General features: G+C 41.9%; 1 pseudogene; it reads left to right on the top strand.

Moving 5' to 3' along the window:
* Window positions 1–3162: 3162 nt before the first annotated feature.
* Window positions 3163–4702, top strand: LOC129499630 (hsc70-interacting protein-like; annotated as a pseudogene).
* Window positions 4703–12258: the final 7556 nt, after the last annotated feature.

Below are 12258 nucleotides of genomic sequence, written 5' to 3'. Positions count from 1 at the left end.
TCCTAGCCTCAGCAATCATGCAACATAAAGAAATAAAAGGCATTCAAATTGGCAAAGAAGAAGTCAAACTCTCCCTCTTTGCAGATGACATGATACTGTACATAGAAAACCCAAAAGACTCCACCCCAAGATTGCTAGAACTCATACAGCAATTTGGCAGTGTGGCAGGATACAAAATCAATGCCCAGAAATCAGTGGCATTTCTATACACTAACAATGAAACTGAAGAAAGAGAAATTAAGGAGCCAATCCCATTTACAATTGCACCCAAAAGCATAAGATACCTACGAATAAACCTAACCAAAGAGATAAAGGATCTATATCCTAAAAACTACAGAACACTTTAATATTGTGAAAATGTCAATGCTACCCTGGGCAATTTACACATTTAAAGCAATCCCCATCAAAATACCATGGACTTTCTTCAGAGAGTTCGAACAAATAATCTTAAGATTTGTGTGGAATCAGAAAAGACCCCAAATAGCCAGGGGAATATTGAAAAAGAAAACTAGAGCCGGGGGCATCACAATGCCAGATTTCAAGTTGTACTACAAAGCTGTGATCATCAAGACAGTGTGGTTCTGGCACAAAAACAGACATTTAGATCAATGGAACAGAATAGAGAACTCAGAAATGAGCCCTCAACTCTATGGTCAACTAATATTCGACAAAGCAGAGAAGAATATCCACTGGAAAAAGGACAGTCTCTTCAATAAGTGGTGCTGGGGAAATTGGACAGCCACATGCAGAAGAATGAAACTAGACCATTCTCTTACACCACACACAAAGACAAACTCAAAATGGATGAAAGATCTAAATGTGAGACAAGAACCATCAAAATCCTAGAGGAAAACACAGGCAACACCCTTTTTGAACTTGGCCACCAGCAACTTCTTGCAAGATATATCTATGAAAGCAAGGGAAACAAAAGCAAAAATGAACTATTGGGACTTAACAAAGATAAGAAGCTTCTGCACAGCAAAAGAAACAGTCAACAAAACTAAAAGGCAACCTACAGAATGGGAGATGTTTGCAAATAACATATTAGATAAAGGGCTAGTATCCAAGATCTACAAAGAACTTATTGAACTCAACAGCAAAGAAACAAACAATCCAATCATGAAATGGGCAAAAGACATGAACAGAAATTTCACAGAGGAAGACATACGCATGGCCAGCAAACACGAGAAAATGCTCCGCATCACTTGCCATCAGGGAAATACAGATCAAAACCACAATGAGATACCACCTCACACCAGCGAGAATGGGGAAAAATAACAAGACAGGAAACAACAAATGTTGGAGAGGATGCGGAGAAAGGGGAACCCTCTTGCAGTGTTGGTGGGGATGTGAACTGGGAGGATCCCTGGGTGTCTCAGCGGTTTAGCTCCTGCCTTCGCCCCAGGGTGTGGTCCTAGAGTCCTGGGATTGAGTCCCACATCGGGGTCCCTGCATGGAGCCTACTTCTCCCTCTTCTGTGTCTCTGCCTCTCTCTTTCTCTGTGTTTCTCATGAATAAATAAGTAAATTTTTACAAGACTATCCTAAAAAAAAAAAAAAAAGGAATGTGAAACGATACAGCCACTCTGGAAAACTGTGTGGAGGTTCCTCAAAGAGTAAAAATAGAGCTACTCTACAACCCAGCAATTGCACTGCTGGGGATTTATCCCAAAGATACAGATGCACTGAAAAGCCAAGACACCTGCACCCCAATGTTTATAGCAGCAATGTTCACAATAGCCAAACTGTGGAAGGAGCCTCAGTGTCCATCAAAAGATGAATGGAGGGCAGCCCCGGTGGCGCAGCGGCTTAGCGCCGCCTGCAGCCCGGGGCCTGATCCTGGAGATCTGGGATCGGGTCCCGCGTCGGGCTCTCTGCATGGAGACTGCTTCTGCCTCTCTCTCTCTCTCTCTCTGTGTGTGTCTCTATGAATAAATAAATAAATAAATCTTTTAAAAATTAAAAAAAAGATGAATGGATAAAGAAGATGTGGTCTATATATACAATGGAATATTACTCAGCCATTAGAAACGATTAATATCCACCATTTGCTTCGACGTGGATAGAACTGGAGAGTATTATGCTGAGTGAAGTAAGTCAATCGAAGAAGGACAATTATTAAGTGGTTTCACTCATATGAGGAATATAAAAAATAGTGAAAGAGATTAAAGGGGAAAGGAGAGGAATGAGTGGGAAATATCAGAGAGGGTGACAGAGCATGAGAGACTCCTAACTCTGGGAAATAAACAAGTGGAAAGGGAGGTGGGTGGGGGGTTGGGGTGACTGTGACGGGCACCGAGGGAGGCACTTGACGGGATGAGCACTGGGTGTTATGCTATATGTTGGCAAATTGAACTTCAATTAAAAAAATATATACAACACCCCCCCCCCGCTCTGTTCTGGATCCTAGAACCATAAACAGGGCAAAAATAAAGTCTGTATTAAAGTCTGTATAACACTTGGAGCTACCTAAATAAAATTTAAGCAGGTTAAAGTTATTTAACCTGTTCTAGAAGGATTTTTCCCCACACATTTCAAGGAATATGGGCATACGTAGAAAAGAATTTAATTCTGTTAAGAAAACACAACCTAGAGAAACCGGGTCTATTAGTAACCATGTTCTGTGCAATATTGAAAGATTGTACTATTAAGAGGTACATGTTTCTAGAAAAAATTTTTTAAAGTGCCATTGTTTAGCTCCTCCTTGGACAGAGGGGTGGTTTTGCTTCTCAGATGGAGCTGTCCACATTCTCTAAGATGACCACCTAGGATGCACCTGCCCTCACAGGTAGATAAGAGAATATAGCATCCTGGCTCATGGGAGAATGAAGGTATATGTTCAAGAAGGAAATCAGGAAAGACTTAGCTAAGGGGTGCCTGAGTGGCGCAGTTGGTTAAGCGTTGGACTGTTGGTTTTGACTCAGGTCATGATCTCAAGGTCTTGAGATCAAGCTCTGCATAGGGCTCTGCACTCAGCGCAGAGTCTGCTTAAGATTCTCTCTCCCTTCTCCTCTCTATGCTCACCTTTCTTCTCTCTCTAAAAATAAGTAGATCTTGCTCACAGTAGCTGCCCCTTTCTGGATGGTCACACTGAGCTAGTACTCGCGCCTGGAATCAGGTCGCAATCTCAGCTGCACCTGCAGCCTGCCACCACCTCTGGACCATGGACCTCCACAAAATGAGCAAGCTTCGGGCATTCTTGAAAATGTGTAAGCAGGATCCAAGTGTTCTGCACACTGAGGAAATACGCTCCCTGTGGGAGTGAGTGGAGAGCATGGGGGGTAAAATACCACCTGCTATTCATAAAACTAAATCAGAAGACAATATCAAGGAAGAAAAAACAGTAAGAAGGTGGAAGAAAACATAAAGACAGACACATCAAAAAAAAAACAAAAACAACAACACACATAATGAAGTGAGGAAAGTGATCTAGAAATTGACAATGAAGCTGTGATTGAGTCAGATACTGACGCCCCTCAAGGAATGGGAGATGAAAATGTAGAGATAACTTAGGAAATGATGGATCAGGCAAATGATAAAAAAGTGGCTGCCACCATTGACGCCCTAAATAATGGCGAACTACAGAAAGCCATTGACTTGTTCACAGATGCCATCAAACTGAATCCTCGCTTGGCCATTCTGTACCCCAAGAGAGCCAGTGTCTTCATTAAATTACAGAAGCCATGGGGCAGCCCCGGTGGCTCAGCGGTTTAGCGCCGCCTTCCGCCCAGGGCGTGATCCCTGGAGACCCGGGATTGAGTCCCACGTCGAGCTCCCTGCATGGAGCCTGCTTCTCCTTCTGCCTATGTCTCTGCCTCTCTCTCTCTCTCTCTCTCTCTCTCTCTCTCTCTCTCTGTCTCTCATGAATAAATAAATAAAATCCTTTAAAAAAAATTACAGAAGCCAGGGATCCCTGGGTAGCTCAACAGTTAAGTGCCTGCCTTCCTGATTACCTGGAGTCCCAGGATTGAATCCCATATCGGGCTCCTTGCATGGAGCATGCTTCTCTCTGTGTGTGTGTGTCTCTCATGAACAAATTTTTAAAATCTTTTTAAAATAGATAAATAAATTACAGAAGCCAAATGCCATTCGAGACTCTAACAGAGCTATTGAAATAAATCCTGATTCAGCTCAGCCTTACAAGTGGTGAGGGAAAGCACACAGGCTTCTGGGTCATTGGGAAGAAGCAGGATATGATCTTGACCTTGCTCGTAAACTGAATTATGATGAAGATGCTAGTGCAATGCTGAAAGAAGCTCAACTGAGGACCCAAAAAATTGCTGAACATAGGAAAAAGTATGAGTGAAAACATGAAGAGCGAGAAAGCAAAGAAAGAAAGAAAGGGTTAAGAAGGCTCAGGAAGAAAATGAGAGAACCCAGAGGTAGGAAGAAGCCAGATGACAATTAGGAACTCAGTATGGCTCTCTCCTCCTAGGTGGCTTTCCTGGGGTAATGCCTAGTAATTTTCCCGGAGGAATGCCTGGAATAGTGGGAGGGGGGGAGTGCCTGGAATGGCAGGAATGCCTGGGCTCAATGAAATTCTTAGTGACCCAGAGGTTTTCGCAGCCATGCAGGATCCAGAAGTTATGGTGGCCTTCCAGGATGTAGCCCAGAATCCAGCAAATATGTGAAAATATCAGAGCAACCCAAAGGTTATGAACCTCATCAGTAAATAGCCAGCCAAATTTGGAGGTCAAGCATAACATCCTTCTGACAAATAAAGCCCTTGCTCAAGGAAAAGCAACTTTGATCACCTAATGGATGTCGCAATAATACAAACCAGTGTACCTCTGACCTTCTCGTGAAGAAGGCTGGAGTGCTGTGAAGCGAATCCCTACCCCTCAGCCCCACCTGCAACTGAAACATTCTACAGTGGTTTGCCATTAGGGTATCCATTCAGATAATGTTTTCCTACTAGAAATTACAAACTTTAAACATTTTTTTTAAAGATTTTATTTGGGATCCCTGGGTGGCGCGGCGGTTTGGCGCCTGCCTTTGGCCCAGGGCACGATCCTGAAGACCCGGGATCGAGTCCCACGTCTGGCTCCCAGTACATGGAGCCTGCTTCTCCCTCTGCCTGTGTGTCTGCCTCTCTCTCTCTCTCTCTCTGTGACTATCATAAATAAATAATTAAAAAAATAAATAAATAAAGATTTTATTTATTTATTCATGAGAGACACAAAGAGAGAGGCAGAGATACAAGCAGAGGGAGAAGCAGGCTCCCTGCGGGGAGCCCAATGTGTGACTTGATCCCAGGACCCTGGGATCACGCCTTGAACCAAAGGCAGATGGTCAACTGCTGAGCCACTCAGATGTCCTTTTTTTTTTGTATGATAGTCACACAGAGAGAGAGAGAGAGAGGCAGAGACACAGGCAGAGGGAGAAGCAGGCTCCATGCACCGGGAGCCTGACGTGGGATTCGATCCCGGGTCTCCAGGATCGCTCCCTGGGCCAAAGGCAGGCGCCAAACCGCTGCGCCACCCAGGGATCCCTCAGATGTCCTTTAAACACTTTTTAAACTTTAAAAATATTTAAAAACATTAAAAGGGGGTGTTAGTAGTCCCTACATTTCTCTACTAATTATTTCCGTTTTTCCCCTTTGGATTATTTGGGCAAGGAAACCACTTCAGCATGGAAGATTTATTGCTCAGTTTGAGGGAAATAAAAGTTTATTAGCAGGAGGCAAATATAACACTTAAATAGATGAAGTTTGAGTCGGAGATGTGGTTACTGAGGCATTTTGACTTGTCTTTTTAAATGCTTTATTTTTGAGGGTACCTGGGTGGTTCAGTTGCTTAAGCATCTGCTTGCTGTTGGCTCAGATCATGATCCTGGGGTCCTGGGATCAAGTCCCATGTTGGGCTCTTTCCTCAGCGGCGGGCCTGCTTCTCCCTCTCCCTCTCCCTCTCCCTGCAGCTCCCTCTGCTTGTGCTTTCTCTCTCTGTGTCAAATAAATAAATAAAATCTTTTAAAAAAATAAGTGCTTTATTTTTTAAACACAATTTATTTGTATAAAACCATTGGGCCATCAGTATTACAGTAGGACCTGGGGAGGGACCAGAACTGCATAGCAGGGCAGTAGCAACCTTACTCCTTTTATATAGTGTGCACCCTTGTGCAGATGCATTTAAATCTTATACTGTGGTGAAGGGATGATTTCTATAATGTACAGTAGAATTGGATTACTTAGCTGTGTTCTTGTCTGATTTACAATATAAATGTTTTGCATTATTTTCACATAGGGGAAACAAGGGAATACTTTTCTTTTTATATTTCTGTGGGTTTTTTTAAAAAAAGAGTTTATTTATTTATTCATGAGAGACACACAGGGAGAGGCAAAGACACAGGCAGAGGGAGAGACAGGCTCCCTATGTAGAGCCTGCTGTGGAACTCAAGTCCAGGACCCCAGGATCACGACCTGAGCCAAAGGCAGACACTCAACCACTGAGGCACCAGGTGCCCCTATCTGTGTTTAGACTGATCTTTCCTGGCTGGAAAATACCCATCTCTTTGTATGCTTTTTACTTGTTTACACCGCCCCCACCCCAGTACTCTTTTGGGGCTAAAGATGGTCCTTTTTCACGGACATCATCACTACTATCATCATTCACAGCACAATTGTGCAAGCATATGTAATGCTGGGTTTAATATATAATACACGTAGTGATTATGTAAGGTAATACCCACAACAGCTGTAGTTACTTACTTGGCCAAGCAATTTCATATTTAAGTGTTAGGTTTCCACTTTGGCAAAATCTTACCACGTCAAAAGATGTTGGAAGGAGGGATTCCCTCTGGTGTTCAGTCTTCTTAGGATATACCTATTGCAGTTGGAGTTTATCTTATATTATTCATCTTCGAGTTTTGGAGAGTATGAGGTTTGAATTCATTGATATACAGAGGGGAACCAAACTTCTTGATCTAACATGAATTATAAAATTGATGAGATCCATGGTTCTTCATTGTAGAATTGATGGCATTATGAGTCACCATGCTCCTATTCAGCTCTTAAATACTGCACCATATCCCCCACCTCTTCTTTTTCTCCCTTCCTCTACTCCACCAACGATAAAGGAATGATAGATTTTCTGTCGTACATTCAACTCCTACATTAATTAAGACTAAGTCCAAGTGCTGTACCAGGAAATGCTAGGTTTCTACCTATCTTTCCATTTTAAGTGGTGGTGTTTAAAAACAGTTTCAAGGGATGAGGCCCTCTGGACTTTGCTTATTTGAAGAATCAGTGGTAAGAGCAGTGAAGAAAATTCCATGGAATACATTTCTCATATAGCACATTTCTGCAGTCATAAGTAAGTTGATTTGGTTTATAACCCTTTGCAGTACGCAAGCAGATAGAAATGCATCTGTTATATAAGTGAGAAAAGGCTGTATGCTAACTGCGCATGTTTTTTAAATCCTTTAAAAGTACTCAGCATAGGGGTGCCTGGGTGGCTCAGGGGAGCATGTGCCTTTGGCTCAGCTCTTGATCCCACAGCCGCGGGATCCAGCTCCCCATGGGGAGCCTGCTCCTCCCTCTGCCTTTGTCTCTGCTTCTCTCTGTGTGTCTCTCCTGAATAAATAAATAAAATCTTTAAGAAAACTCAGCATAGGGCAGCCCCGGTGGCGCAGCGTTTTAGCGATGCCTGCAGCCCAGGTGTGATCCTAGAGTCCCAGGATCGAGTCCCACATTGGGCTCCCTGCATGGAGCCTGCTTTTCCCTCTGCCCGTGTCTCTGCCTCTCTCTCTCTCTCTCTCTCTCTCTCTCTCTCTCTCTCTCTCTCGTCTCTCATGAATAAATAAATAAAATCTTAAAAAAAAAACTCACCATATAAACTTGCATTTGAGCTTGCCAGTGTTTTTTATTGCTGTTGTTGTTAATATGTGTTCTCAAATTTTCTAATGTGTGCTGTGAATAACTCAATAACCAGTTCCTTTCTGGTTCCTTATTTGATTTACTTAATTATATATTATTTAAGTACATTCTAACATTGCAGATATTACCATAAACAGGTAAAAGTAAAATTGGTCTTCTGAAAATGTGTCCCAGGTCCTGGAGAGATCACGACCTGAGCCGAAGTCAGACACCTAACCGACCGAGCCACCCAGGCGCCCCTGACTTAAGTTTTTATTTTTAAAGATTTATTTATTTACTCATGAGAGATACAGAGAGAAATAGGGAGAGGGAGAAGCAGGCTCCATGCAGGGAGCCCAGTGCAGGACTCGATTCCAGGACTCCGGGATCAGCCCCGAGCCAAAGGCAGATGCTCAACTGCTGAGCCACCCAGGTGTCCTGAAATCTATTTTTTAAGATCAGCCTAAAAGGCTCACTCTCTACTGTCACCTTGTAAAGGGGTGAGTTATACCAAAGACGATTCTTGGCCCAATGAGTGCAGGACAGCCTAGTTGACGCTCCTTGTCCTGGCTCAATTATTAAAAAAAAAAAAAAAATGAGGTGCCTGGGTGGCTCAGTCAGTTGAGCAGCCGACTCTTGATTTCAGCTCAGGTTGCTGCGATCTCAGGGTCATGGGTCATGGGATGGAGGTTCATGTTGGGCTCCTTACTCCTCCTTACTCAGTGGGGAGCCCACTTAAAATTAGCTCTCTCCCAGCATCGGTGCCTGGGTAGCTCAGCAGTTGAGCATCCCCTGTCTGTGTCTCTATCTCTCTCATAAATAAATATATCTTTTTTTTAATTAGCTCTCTCCCTCCCCTCTGCCCCTCCCCCAACTCCTCTCATATTTTGTCTCTCTTAAATAAATAAAAAATCTTAAAAAAAAAAGATTGTATTTTTAAGTAATCTCTACATCCAACATGGAGCTCAAACACAATCCCAAGATCAAGAGTCCCAGGCTCACCAACTGAGCCAGTCAGGCATCCCATGGCTTAATTATTGATAGCACCTCTTTTGCTCTCAAAACAATCCTGGTGCAGACAATAAACTATATGGTTTCTAATTTAAATGAGCTTTGATTTTACAGCCCATTTATCTGGGGGGAAAAGTGGCTTTAGGGGCTTTAAGAGTAAGTAGTTAATATCATAAGTAGGTTGAATGCGAGAATCATGGGCTCTTCAAACAACCAAAATATTAACCACTTACTCTGTGACAGGCAATGCTGTCAGTATTTTACAGTGATTAATTCAATCCTTCACAGCTTCAAGAGGTGAGTACTGTTCTCTCCATATCGCAGCTGAAGGAACTGAGAGGGATTGGGGGATCGAATTCCACGTCGGGCTCCCGGTGCATGGAGCCTGCTTCTCCCTCTGCCTATGTCTCTGCCTCTCTCTCTCTCTCTCTCTCTCTGTGTGACTATCATAAAAAAAATTGCTACTATAATACTTTCTGGGTTTAGGGGTACCTGGGTGGCTCAGTGTCTGACTCTTGATTTTGGCTCAGGTCACGATCTCAGAGTGGAGATCAATCCCCATGTCTAGCTCTGTGCTCAGCTTGGAGTCTGCTTGAGATTCTCTCTCTCTCTCTTTTTTAAAAGATTTTATTTATTTATTCATGAGAGAGAGAGAGAGAGAGAGAGAGAGAGAGAGGCAGAGACATAGGCAGAGGGAGAAGCAGGCTCCACACACGGAGCCTGATGTGGGACTTGATCCTTTTTGTCTTTTTGACCTGTACTTGTAAGAGGTCTTTTCATGAATCTCTTTGAAGATGAAGCATTTTTACAAAAGCATCAGAGGAAAACAATAACTATAATGACAAAAAGTCTTAAAAATGTCCTTGGTTAAAGATCTGACAAGAGGGAGCCTGGGTGGTTCAGTGGTTGAGTGTCTGCCTTCGGCTTAGGGCATGACCCTGGGTCTCGGGATTTAATCCTGCATTGGGCTCCCTGCAAGGAGCCTGCTTCTCCCTCTGCCTATGTCTCTACCTCTCTCTGTGTGTCTCTCATGAATGAATAAATAAAATCTTTAAAAAAAAGATCTGATGAGAGTTCATTATAATGCAGTTGATAAGAAAATTTATTTCTGTGATAAATAATATTTTAAGTTGATAATTGGAATTATGACTGATAATAGTACATATCTGATTTTTTAGGATTCATGTAATTTCTGGAACACTTATATTAATAACATATATCCATACAAGGATACTCATTAAGAAATTTGGCATTATTTCTTATTTACATTGCTTCCTGTGCAATTTAACATGTCAAATAAGCCCAGTTAATGCAATACCTCTCTTTTTATAAGGAGAAAGAACAAATCCTTTGAGATGTTCCAGGGACCCTATGAAACATCTCAAAGTTATTTCCAAGATCAAAAAGACTTTAGTTTTTGTTTGAAGATTTATTTATTTATTTATTTATTTATTTATTTATTTATTTAATTTGAAAGAGAGAGCATGCATAAGTGGGGAAGGGAGGAAGAGGGAGAGGGAGAAGCAGATTCCTCCCTGAGCCCCCAGATATGTGACTTGATCCAAGCTGAAGGCAGACGTTCAACCAGCTGAGCCACACAGGCACCCCTCAAAAAGACTTTAGAATTGGATTTTGAGAAGTTTGTGAAAAATATCAAAAGGTTTCAGACACTTGACTAAATAGGATCACAGACCATTGTGAAACAATTATCTAATAACAAAAGTGACAAAATATTTTTTTTAAGTAGGCTTCACGCCTGGCTTGAAATAGGGCTTGAACTCAGGACCCCAAGATCAAGACCTGAGCTGAGATCAAGAGTCAGACACTTAACCAACTACACCACCCCAGAAGCCCCAAAATGACAAAATACTTTTTTTTTTTACAAAATACTTTTAAAGCAAATATGGAAGGCTACATTGCTGTGAGCAAAACTTATCTCTTTAAATATTGAGATTCAGTTTTGTTAAGTTATCAAAGACCTGAGTAAGACATGAAGCGCAGGAAATTTTCCTTAAATTTTTTATTTATTTAAGTAATCTTTCCACCCAATGTGGGGCTTGAACTCACAACCCTGAGATCAAAAGTCACACACTCCTCTGACTGAGCCAGCTAGTTGCCCCCACAAGAAATTATTTAGATGGGACACAAACTTTTTGCTTTCTAGGCAGATTACTTAAAATGTAAAGAAAACCTTTCACAATTTTTTATCAGGAGCTAACAAATACTTAAAAAAAACATAGTCCTTTCAGCTGATGAAAGAAAATTGCATACGCATATTATTGATATTAAAGTTTTTTTTGAGCACTGGGTGTTATTCTGTATGTTGGTAAATTGAATAAAATTTAATTTATTAAATTAAATAAAAATTAATTTATTAAAAATTTTTTAAAAAAAATAAAGTTGTTTTTTTTTTAAATGCTTGTAGGGGATCCCTGGGTAGTGCAGCAGTTTAGCGCCTGCCTTTGGCCCAGGGCGCAATCCTGGAGACTCGGGATTGAATCCCACGTCAGGCTCCTAGTGCATGGAGCCTGTTTGTGTCTCTGCCTCTCTCTCTCTCTCTATCATAAATAAAAAAAAGGTTTTTATTGTGGAAGATTTCAAGCACATACAAAGGTAGATATACAGTATATCCATCATCCTGTTTCAGCAATGATCAACTTACGGCCAATCTTGACAATCCTCTCCCCACAACCTCCCAAAAATCTGGATTGTTTTGAAACAAAGCCTAGACATTGTATCAACTTGCCTATAAATATTTTTAGTTATGTATCCCTAGGAAGTATCCCCATTTTACTGTTGGGGAAACTGAGGAATCAAGACGTTAAGTGACCTGACCAAGGTCTCTTTGCTGATGGGATGCAGAAGCTGGATCAAACCCCGGTGATCTAGTTGCAGAGACTTTCCCTTTAACCATGGTGATGCCTCTGGATGACAATAAGTCTGCCATTTCTTTTCAAAGTTTTCAAATTGCTTCTCAAATTGCCAAAATTAGAATACAGTAGAGATGAAAGTATGGTATCCATGTTAACTTTACTTAAATGGATAACTATGGCAGCTATATTGGAGAATATCTCTGTTGCTAGGAAATGCACACCGAAGGATTTAGGTGATTGACCCTAAATGATTCAGAAAAAGTATAAGGTAGATAGATGAGAAAGACAGACAGGACAAATTATATTGGAAATGGGGTAAGATGTTAACCAGTGTGAATCTGCATAAAGAGTACAATGGAGGGGATCCCTGGGTGGCTCAGCGGTTTGGCGCCTGCCTTTGGCCCAGGGCGTGATCCTGGAGACCTGGGATCGAATCCCACGTCAGGCTCCCGGTGCATGGAGCCTGCTTCTCCCTCTGCCTGTGTCTCTGCGTCTCTCTCTCTCTCTCTCTCTCTCTCTCTGT

Source organism: Nyctereutes procyonoides, unplaced genomic scaffold, assembly GCF_905146905.1.
Source record: "Nyctereutes procyonoides isolate TBG_1078 unplaced genomic scaffold, NYPRO_anot_genome, whole genome shotgun sequence".
Classification (NCBI taxonomy): Eukaryota; Metazoa; Chordata; class Mammalia; order Carnivora; family Canidae; genus Nyctereutes; species Nyctereutes procyonoides.
This window is presented reverse-complemented; position numbering and strand designations above follow the sequence as displayed.